Below are 9370 nucleotides of genomic sequence, written 5' to 3'. Positions count from 1 at the left end.
TTTAACCCCCCCCCCCCCCCCCCCCGCCCCCACCACATTGAATGACAATGAATGAAATGACACCTTGTATGTGAACAACTGTTGGGTTTGTCCACATTTGACCCTACAGTGATAAGATAGAAACTTGGGTCAAATTATAGAGAAAACCCAACTATTGGGCTATTTTATATAATCAACTGAAATGACACTTTTAACCCAACTGTTGGGTTAAGTTGTTATTTGACCCATGTTTGATCCCACACTGGATTAAAATCACCCAGCATTTCATAGTACACTTTAATAGAACAAAAAGCATAACCCAACACAGGGTCAAATATGGACAAACCCAATCATTACATTTAAATGACACTTTGTCAATATTTGACCCCACATTGGGTTAAAAAAACAGCATTTTCAGTGCAGTTAGATAGAATAGAAACACTGGGTCAAATACAGAGAAAACCCAACCACTGGGCTCATTTTTTCCATTAAATTTAAATGACTTTAATAGAATAGAAAACTTAACCTGATGCTGGGTTAAATATGGTCTGTTGGATTTATTCAACCCAATATTGAGTTAAAATACCCCAGCATTTTTGTAGTTCACTTTAATAGAGTAGAATTTTAATAAAACTATTTATTCTTTATTATTTAATATATTTGAATTACACATTTTTTAATCCAACTGTTGGGTTTGTCCATATTTGACCCAACATTGGGTTAAAACAACCCAATATTTTCATAATGCACTTAAATAGAATAGAAAAACATAACCCAACATTGGGTTAAATATGGACAGACCAAACCATTGGGTTATTTTTTCTTTTAAATTTAAATGACACTTTTAACCCAACTGTAGGGTTAGGTTGGCAGTTATTTGACCCCATTTGATCCCACACTGGGTTAAAATAATCCAGCATTTTCATAATGCACTTGAATAGAATAAAAAGCATAACCAAACACAGAATCAAATATGGACAAACCCAATCATTACATTTAAAAGACACTTCAGGTGTACACAACTGTTGGGTTTGTCAATATTTGACCCCACATTGAGTTAAAATAATCCAGCATTTTTGTAGTTCACTTTAATAGAGTAGAATTTTAATAAAACTATTAATTCTTTATTATTTAATATATTTGAATTACACATTTTTTAATCCAACTGTTGGGTTTGTCCATATTTGACCCAACATTGGGTTAAAACAACCCAGCATTTTTCATAATGCACTTAAATAGAATAGAAAAGCATAACCCAACATTAGGTAAAATATGGACAAACCCAATCATTACATTTAAATGACACTTCAGGTGTAAACAACTGTTGCGTTTGTCAGTTTTTGACCCCACATTGGGTTAAATGGGGTTAATTTTTTTCATTAAATTTAAATGACTTTAATAGAATAGAAAACTTAACCTGATGCTGGGTTAAATATGGTCTGTTGGGTTTATTCGACCCAACATTGAGTTAAAAAAACAACATTTTTGTAGTTCACTTTAATAGAGTAGAATTTTAATAAAACTCTATTATTTTTTTATTATTTAATATATTAGAATTACACATTTTTAAGCCAACTGTTGGGTTTGTCCATATTTGACCCAACATTGGGTTAAAAAAAAAAAAAAAAAAGCATTTTTCATAATGCACTTTAAAGGGCCATGAAACCCGCTCGTTTCAGCAGGGTGTTTTCACACCTCTACTTTGGAAAAAGTCAGAAAAGTGGGCGTGTCCAGCTCTGTTTAGGGGGGAGTGTCGGAGGAACTAAAGTGGGATGGTGTGGGAGTGTCTATTTGGGCGCGCGTGAGTTTCAGTCAAAATACACAGACACACACATACACACACACACACACATACACATGAGAAAGTAATGGTGTTTAACCTACATGGACATCTGTAGTCGAATTATTTGCCAAATTATTAAATGGTGGACTTTAACTGCAGTTTTGCTCTTTCATTCAGGGAATTCATTCATGCCCCTCGCGACAAACGCGATATTTGATTGGAGGATCTGCTCTAAGCGTGTATTTTTCATGCAATGTTTGATACCGCACGGCGAATGAGAGAAAAAAAACCCTCTGCATTTCCCGGAAACTTAGATGCACACGGCAGGTAGCGTCAGAAAGCCGCGTGTGTTATTCCGGTCACAAAATGCGGTGCTATGTTTGCACTCGGTGCAATAGTTAACTTTATTCGATACGAACAAACTAAATAAACAAAGAGCACTGGTCACTCACTTACCAAATCTGTAGAGACAGGACAATCACCAGCAACTAGAGCCACGTCTTTATTAAGAGGAGACTACAAGCGAATCCGGATCTCAGCGTTTGCAGACGAGAACAGCTCTCAGGTAAACAATAATCCTCCTTAGACACGTAAGTTATTGTTGTCGAGCGTCGCGTACACTGTTAATCCACACGTGACTCCAGCTGAGCTCTCACAGAGAGAAAATGAAAACAAAACTTCACTGCAGCAAACTATAAAAGCAACACTTCACGCTTGTTTTGCCAACACAACGTGGCGTCTCTGTCGGCTAAACACTGTGACAGTAATGAATATTAATGAAGTTGCACAATAGAGCGCGCTGATTGGTTTGAACCAAGCCTTACTCATGCATTAATGCATCACACTGTAAGACGTAATAAAACACACTCTGGTACAGGCATCCAGTCTGCACGCTGGAATACACACTATTATGTCATGACCGTGAGCAGCTTCAAACATTCGTTTCAAACCAGAAGTACGAATTTGCTTGAAATAACGCAAAAACAACCAATTTACACTTTTTAGTGAAATATAGGTGTCCTAATAGTGTTTTTAGCAGTGTGGGACACATATACCACTGTCAACAGCTCAAACACATGTGTTCTGGTGTTTCGTGACCCTTTAACAAAATAGAAAAACTTAACGCAACATTGGGTAAAATATTGACCATTTGGTCTTTTTTCTATTAAATTTAAATGACACTTTTTAACCCAACTGTTGGGTTGGTCCATATTTTGACCCCACACTGAGTTAACGCAACCCAGCATTTTCATTGTACACTTTTACAGAATAGAAACGTTGGGTCAAATATAGAGAAAACCCAACCACTGGGCTAGATTTTCTATTAAATTTAACTTTTAGCTGTTGTGGTTGTCCATATTTAACCCAGCATTGGGTTACGCATGCTGTTGAGAGTATAAGAGAGCAGAAGTGACTGGCGTTCCTGAAGCGTTTGCTGCTCCAGAGGAGGATGCAGTAACTGAGGGCCGATTGCCACCCTCACAGTGTGAAAATCAGCCCATTAATTCCCTTCCCCGCGGCTCCTCCTGTCAGAGCTCTGCTATTATCATCTACCGGTTGCTCGGCAACTGGCCTGGAATGCCTGAATGTGTGTGCGCGCTCCGAGTCCTGGGTAAACAGAGCAGATTATCATTGGCTGTTCGGTGTCACAGCGCTTGAGCTCTGCTTTCTGTACGACACTCATCACCACATCTGTCCTGATGCACAGCCAGATTATCCATGACGGAGATGCAGAATCACTGAGCGCAGTAAAACAACCACTACTCAAAACATGATCAAACTGAGAGTGCCTCACGCAGGTGAGTGGGCATGACAAACCACACGCAGAAACACTCTTTCTGTCTTACTCCAGCACTTAATTCTGGAGGAGGAGTGAGGTTTACTTGCGCAGCAGCTACTGGCTGGCATCCATTACATTGGGAAGATGTGAACTTTGAATTGGAGCAGTACTTCGGCGACGGTTCATGACATTTCACGAGGAAACAAGAACACAAGTACAGACAAGAACACATATTGAGAAACAGCTAGGGTGTTATCACACCTCTAGTTTGGAAAAAAAAGTCAGGAAAGTGTGTGAGTCCAGCTCTGTTTAGATGGGAGTGTCAGGGAAGGGTTTGCATGAAAAGGGGAGTTTTAGTATGTGCATGCACTGATTTACACAGAGGCTAAACAAACACAGAGGAGAAAAACAGGGACTGTGTTTACATGGACATCAGTAATCGAACGATTTGCCAAATGATTAATTTGTGGACTTTAACTGTAGTTTGGCACTTTCACTTTCAATCTGGAACGTTTCCTGCATATCCCCCATGACAAACCAGATATTGGATGCAGGAGGGTATAAGCCCTCGCGCAGCGCTCGGTCCTGCCCACACTCAATAGCGCTACCAAGCCAACCAATCACAGAGCTTGTGCTAGTTACATTTTTTGATGTGCGTGCCACGGCGAGGGCTGTGCGTCCACGTGTAGGCTGCGCCGTAGCATACACATGCGCTTGACGCAGAAGTATAAATCAGCCTTGAGTTGTAACATTTTTAATAAATTGTCTTTCATTCGTGTGCATTAATTTCCAGAGATCTCTTTGTCTCATATGACTAACGCATGCACCGGGAGTCATTCAAAAGTCTCGTAAGCGGGTTCCCGCTGAAAATCCAGTAAAACCCCATTGTTAGATTATTAAATTGTTTACCTAGTTGGGTGACCGGTACCTGAACACAAAGTATTGGTCAAAACAGTCAAAATCAATTGGCGCTCTGTTTTCCTGATGGTATAAGCCCTCGGGCCAGTTCAATGACCAGACAATTTGGCGCCCGATTTCCAAGCCTGATTTAAGTGAAGTTGATAAACAAATTTCGAGAGGAGCACATGCTTACATTGATAGCAGCTAGTCCTCATTAGCTAACGCACGATTTACCAATCAGACAATTCCTAAATCACTCTAAATAACAAGAGTATCTTACCTTAGCCATCTTCGTCTTGAAGAATCCCTCCTTCCACCCCTACTCCTCCCCTTTCCTTGTCAGGGCAGCACGGAGGCCTAATAGTTAGCGTCATTGCCTGACCGCAGGAATGTCACTGGCTCAGATCTTACCTGGCCAAGTCGGCATTTCTGTGTGGTGTTTGTATGTTCTCCCCGTGCTTGTGTGGGTTTTTCCTTGGCTCTCCAGTTTCCTCCCACAGACCAAAAACATGTGACACAAGTAAATTTACAAAACTATATTGACATCATAGACAAGCATTGAATCCAGTATTCACACTCTGTAGCATTCATAATCTACATCTACCATCATCAAGCAGGCGAGTTCTCGAGACCTACCTGAACTCGGACTCCCCTCTCGTCCTGCAATGGGGGGAGCCCTGGGCTCGAGGATCTGATGAGCTCAGAGCTCTCTTCCGGGACAGCATGCCAAACATGCTTTATAATCAATCATCAGCTAAGGGTGAACTCTTGAAACTGGTTTTGATCACCAGTGAGTCCCTTCACGTGTGCGCTGTAATCCACACATGAGTCCAGCTGCGCTCTCATAGCAGGAAATAAAACAAAACCTTCATTGCAGCTCTTTTATAAACACAACACTGATGACCCGTTTCTCCAAGCAATTCTTGTTCTTCCACTTGTTTTGGCAACACAACGTGTCGTCTCTCTGCTGTTTGAACACTGTACAGGTACAAACAGTCTTGGAAGCGATCATGCATATTAATGAAGTTGCACTTCATACACAATAGAGCGCGCTGATTGGTTCTAACCAAGTCTTTCTCATGACTTAATGCTGCACACACAAACGCGTCACGTTGTACTTGCCAGCACAGACATCCGGTCTACACTCTGGAATACGCTCAAGGATCTAATCACGGTGATGGAGCTTTAAAATTTCTTTTCAAAACGAAAGAACGAATTTGGTCACGACTATTTCTCCTCTATTTAGGATCAATGAGAGGACTCGTTTGTCACTGGGGTCTTTCAGGAATCAGTCTCATGCTCTGCACTCCTCCACGACCACCACAGCAGCTGCTCAGGATACGGCCTGGTCCAGGATTATGGAAACCTTGGGATGAGGAAAAACAGAGTAGCATAAGTGTTCAAATTATCATGCCATTATAAATGCAATTTACTATATAGTTTTATTTGGTGTTTTGTATTTTACATAAATACAGATTTTTTAAATCAGTTTTTTTATTAAAATATATATATTTTTTTTATTGAAATAGTTTTAAGCTATTTTGTTAATAAAGAAATAAACCAATTGAAACTCACCAGCTTCATTATTGTTGCATGAGGTTGTGTTTGTTTGTTTGTTTGTTTGTGTGTGTGTGTGTGTGTGTGTGTGTGTGTGTGTGTGTGTGTGTGTGTGTGTTTGTGTGTGTTGGATCGGTTAAATAATACGTTATTCTTTGTTTTATTTTATTAGCTATTGTAATAAAAATAATAAATAAATAATGTAAAATAAATGTTATTTTCTGTACCTTTTTTGTAATTTGATGAGTATTATTTAAAATAGTTACATATTTGGTATTTTTTTAGTTTTTGTATTTTTCTGAAGTATTTTAGTGATTTGATGAATATTTTTAATTTAACTAGTTGAATTTTGTATAAAATATAAATATTTTTAAATTAATTTAATACATTTTTTTGCATTTGTATGAATTGATGAATAGTTTAATTTCATTTAACTACATTTTAAATTATTTTTATAAATAAATGTTTTAAAGTAAATTCAACATCTTTTTATTTTCTGTAGTATTTTAGTGTGATTTGATCAATACTTTTAATTTAACTATTGTTTTATTTTTATTTAATATGTTGTGAATTGATGAATTTATTTTAATTTAACAACAGTTTTAATCAATGTTTAAAATAAATTCAAGAAAGACCTTGTATTTTCTGAAGTATTTTGTGTGAATATTCATTAATATTCGTTTAACATAACTATAGTTTAATTTTGTATAATAGATTTAACACCATAAAACATTTTTTTGGTGAATTTATTAATTTTATTTTAATGAACTACAGTTTTAATCATTTTTATAAATAAATAAATGTTTCAAAATAAATGTAACACGTTTTTAAAGTTCTGAAGTATTTGTATGTGATTTAATAAATAATCCTAGACTCAAACAAACTCCCACCCGCGTGTCCCAATCTAGACCGCAGAACTCCACCTCCGTGTTTTCCTCCAGAAACTCCGCTCCATCTGGATCCTTGTGTCCGGACTGCGCATGCGCTCATGTTGAGTTGCGTTGGTTCAATAGCTGCGTCCCAAATCGCATACTTATGCACTATTCTATGCCATTTTGTAGTATAAATAGTGTAAGTAGTGCGTTCACACTGAAAACTCTAAAAATAATAAGTGCACTTTAATTACCCGGATGATGCACTCATTCAGCCGCTAAAATGAAGTGTGGAATGATGGACACTTCACGCACTCAACGACCGCAGGTTTGCTTACGTAGCGGAAGAGGCGGAGCTATCGGACGCACATGTTGAATAACTTTATTTAATTTGGATGGTGAAAGCAAAATTCTTTTACGAGAGTGATTATAGCGCCTCCCGATGGTGATTGCGGCAATACTCACGGCAGGTATTATTTGATAATTCGGCCGTTTACTTCAATGATTTGGCAACCGTCAAACGTCATCTGGGAAACGGTTTGAATTTCCGCTTAGTAAAAAAACATTAGTGTGCCATTTGGGACGACACTACATACATATACTACCCTGTTGAGTGTGTAAGTGCATAAGTACATAGTGCATGAGTGCATAGTGTATAGTGTGCCATTTGGGACGCAGCTAATGTCTCGCCGCGAGAGCTGCAAACAGGCGTAAAGAGCCATTAGAGCTCTAGTGGAGGCAAAGCAAAGCACTTTTCCCCTGCAGCTCGCTTTTCTGCGTGTGTTTGGACCTAAAAACGTCGCTTTCTGGGAATCTATCAGTCTGAAAATCAAGGACTAGCTGTATTTCAACACCCCGGATCGAAACCCGAGGCGAAATGTGGTTTTCCCAGCCGCTTTTGTCGCTGGATATGGAGTAGATCTGAACTGTTCTCATGCAACCGGCCTGGCTGTGGATCTCCAGTGTGTGTGAATGTGTGTGTGCATGGGTCTGCGTGTGTGTGGATGTGTGTGTAAACCCAGCACATTTCCTTGGAGGGTTGTTTTAGTGTCTTTTGGATCTATGGGATGCTTGTAGATCGGGCTGGATCCTCCGGGGGGTAAGTTTGCATTTTATATCTCGTGTTTTGCGCAGGAATGCTCATTTCAATTATTGTTTTGTGCTTTTAGCCAATAGGATTTGCACTGCGTTGACCTCATGGCTTTATTTCGTGTTTGCATGCCTGAGATGTCATTATAGCGCCTCAAGACTGTGATTTGTGTCACTTGTGTTTATTGAAATGAGTGCTAACGTGTACATGTTCTGTGTGTTTCGCTTTTTAACGCGGTTTGCTTTGAATCTGTTGTCAATATTTGAGGTGTCTTAAACATTTACGATTGTCTGTGTTGTATTAGGTGAGTGTGTTTTGCACCTCAGTCTGGATGCTAATGCTAACGCTCTTTGTCATATCCGCCGTTAGCTCTGCTAGCGCAGCTCGAGTGTTTCCGAGCGGGATAATAATCGTCTTTGACAGCGACAGAGGTGACATTTGTGTTTTTATTGACGAGAGGATTGTGATTGATCTGTTTGGCTTGATTTATGTGACGGTTTGATCTGCTGGTCGTGTGTGTGTGTGTTGTGAACTCGTGCTTACAAAAGCTAAAGCGGCTAAACAACGTGTGTGTGTGTGTGTGTGTGTTGAACAGAAAGACAATATTCATACACATCTCACAAAACAATATTAGAAAAAACACCTTGATTAATTTCTTTAGAGTTGCTTTATAATGTCTATATTCGTTTATTATGGCACTCAAGTATGACAGAACAATAATTAAAACAATACACCAGACTATTACTATGATTTAGGACATGTAGTACGAGAGTACCATGGTATTTTTGGGAATACATTGGTGTACAGTATCAATATTGTGCTAGAGAAATTTTAATAACATGTCAATTGTAATACCATCATTTTACCATGCTAATGTCAACTTCATAGTAAACTTCTACCACTATTGATTTAAAAGGGGTTTCATTTGATTGAATGTTGGCAATCAGATTGTTTATCAAGCTCAATATACAGCTCAATTGGCGTTCATATGCACTTCTCTTGCTATCCACTTCACTGAAAAGCCAAAGAGATTGAGAAATTATCAATGCTGTCAGTGTGGTTTGGGTTTGACATTTACTGTTCGTCATTCGCTGTAAGGTAATTCTCCCATTAGTTACTTGTAAAACTCTATAATTTAACAGAAATTGAATATTTCAGGCTCCAAAAATGTCTTAAATCATCATAAATGTATCACATGCATCTTAGACTTCATCCCAGGTTCTCTGAATTCAATGATAGTAATGCATATTTGGCACGCTTTCACATAAAACATCCAACATTGTATTTAAGATTTATGTTGCATTGGCATATGAGAGATCTTGCATTTGCTGAGATTTAAACCCAGTGATGCTAAATCCACATAACACTATTGCATAAACCAGGGGACCACAGTTACAGTTCAAAAGTGC

At 38.6% G+C, this 9370-nt stretch overlaps 1 protein-coding gene across 4 annotated transcripts in view; it reads left to right on the top strand.

Moving 5' to 3' along the window:
* Window positions 1–7591: 7591 nt before the first annotated feature.
* The window catches only part of znf609a (zinc finger protein 609a), a 187439-nt gene continuing 185660 nt past the window's right edge, over window positions 7592–9370 (top strand). For 3 of the 4 annotated variants that reach the window (XR_015525877.1, XR_015525878.1, XM_087311222.1), the window contains exon 1: window positions 7592–7970. The gene's annotated coding sequence lies outside the window, so the exon portion shown is untranslated. 4 annotated transcript variants of the gene reach the window in all.

Source organism: Danio rerio, chromosome 25 (genome assembly GCF_052040795.2).
Source record: "Danio rerio strain M-AB ecotype USA chromosome 25, GRCz13ab, whole genome shotgun sequence".
In the NCBI taxonomy this organism is placed as follows: domain Eukaryota; kingdom Metazoa; phylum Chordata; class Actinopteri; order Cypriniformes; family Danionidae; genus Danio; species Danio rerio.
The sequence above is the reverse complement of the archived record's forward strand: the minus strand, read 5'-3'. Positions and strand labels throughout refer to the sequence as shown.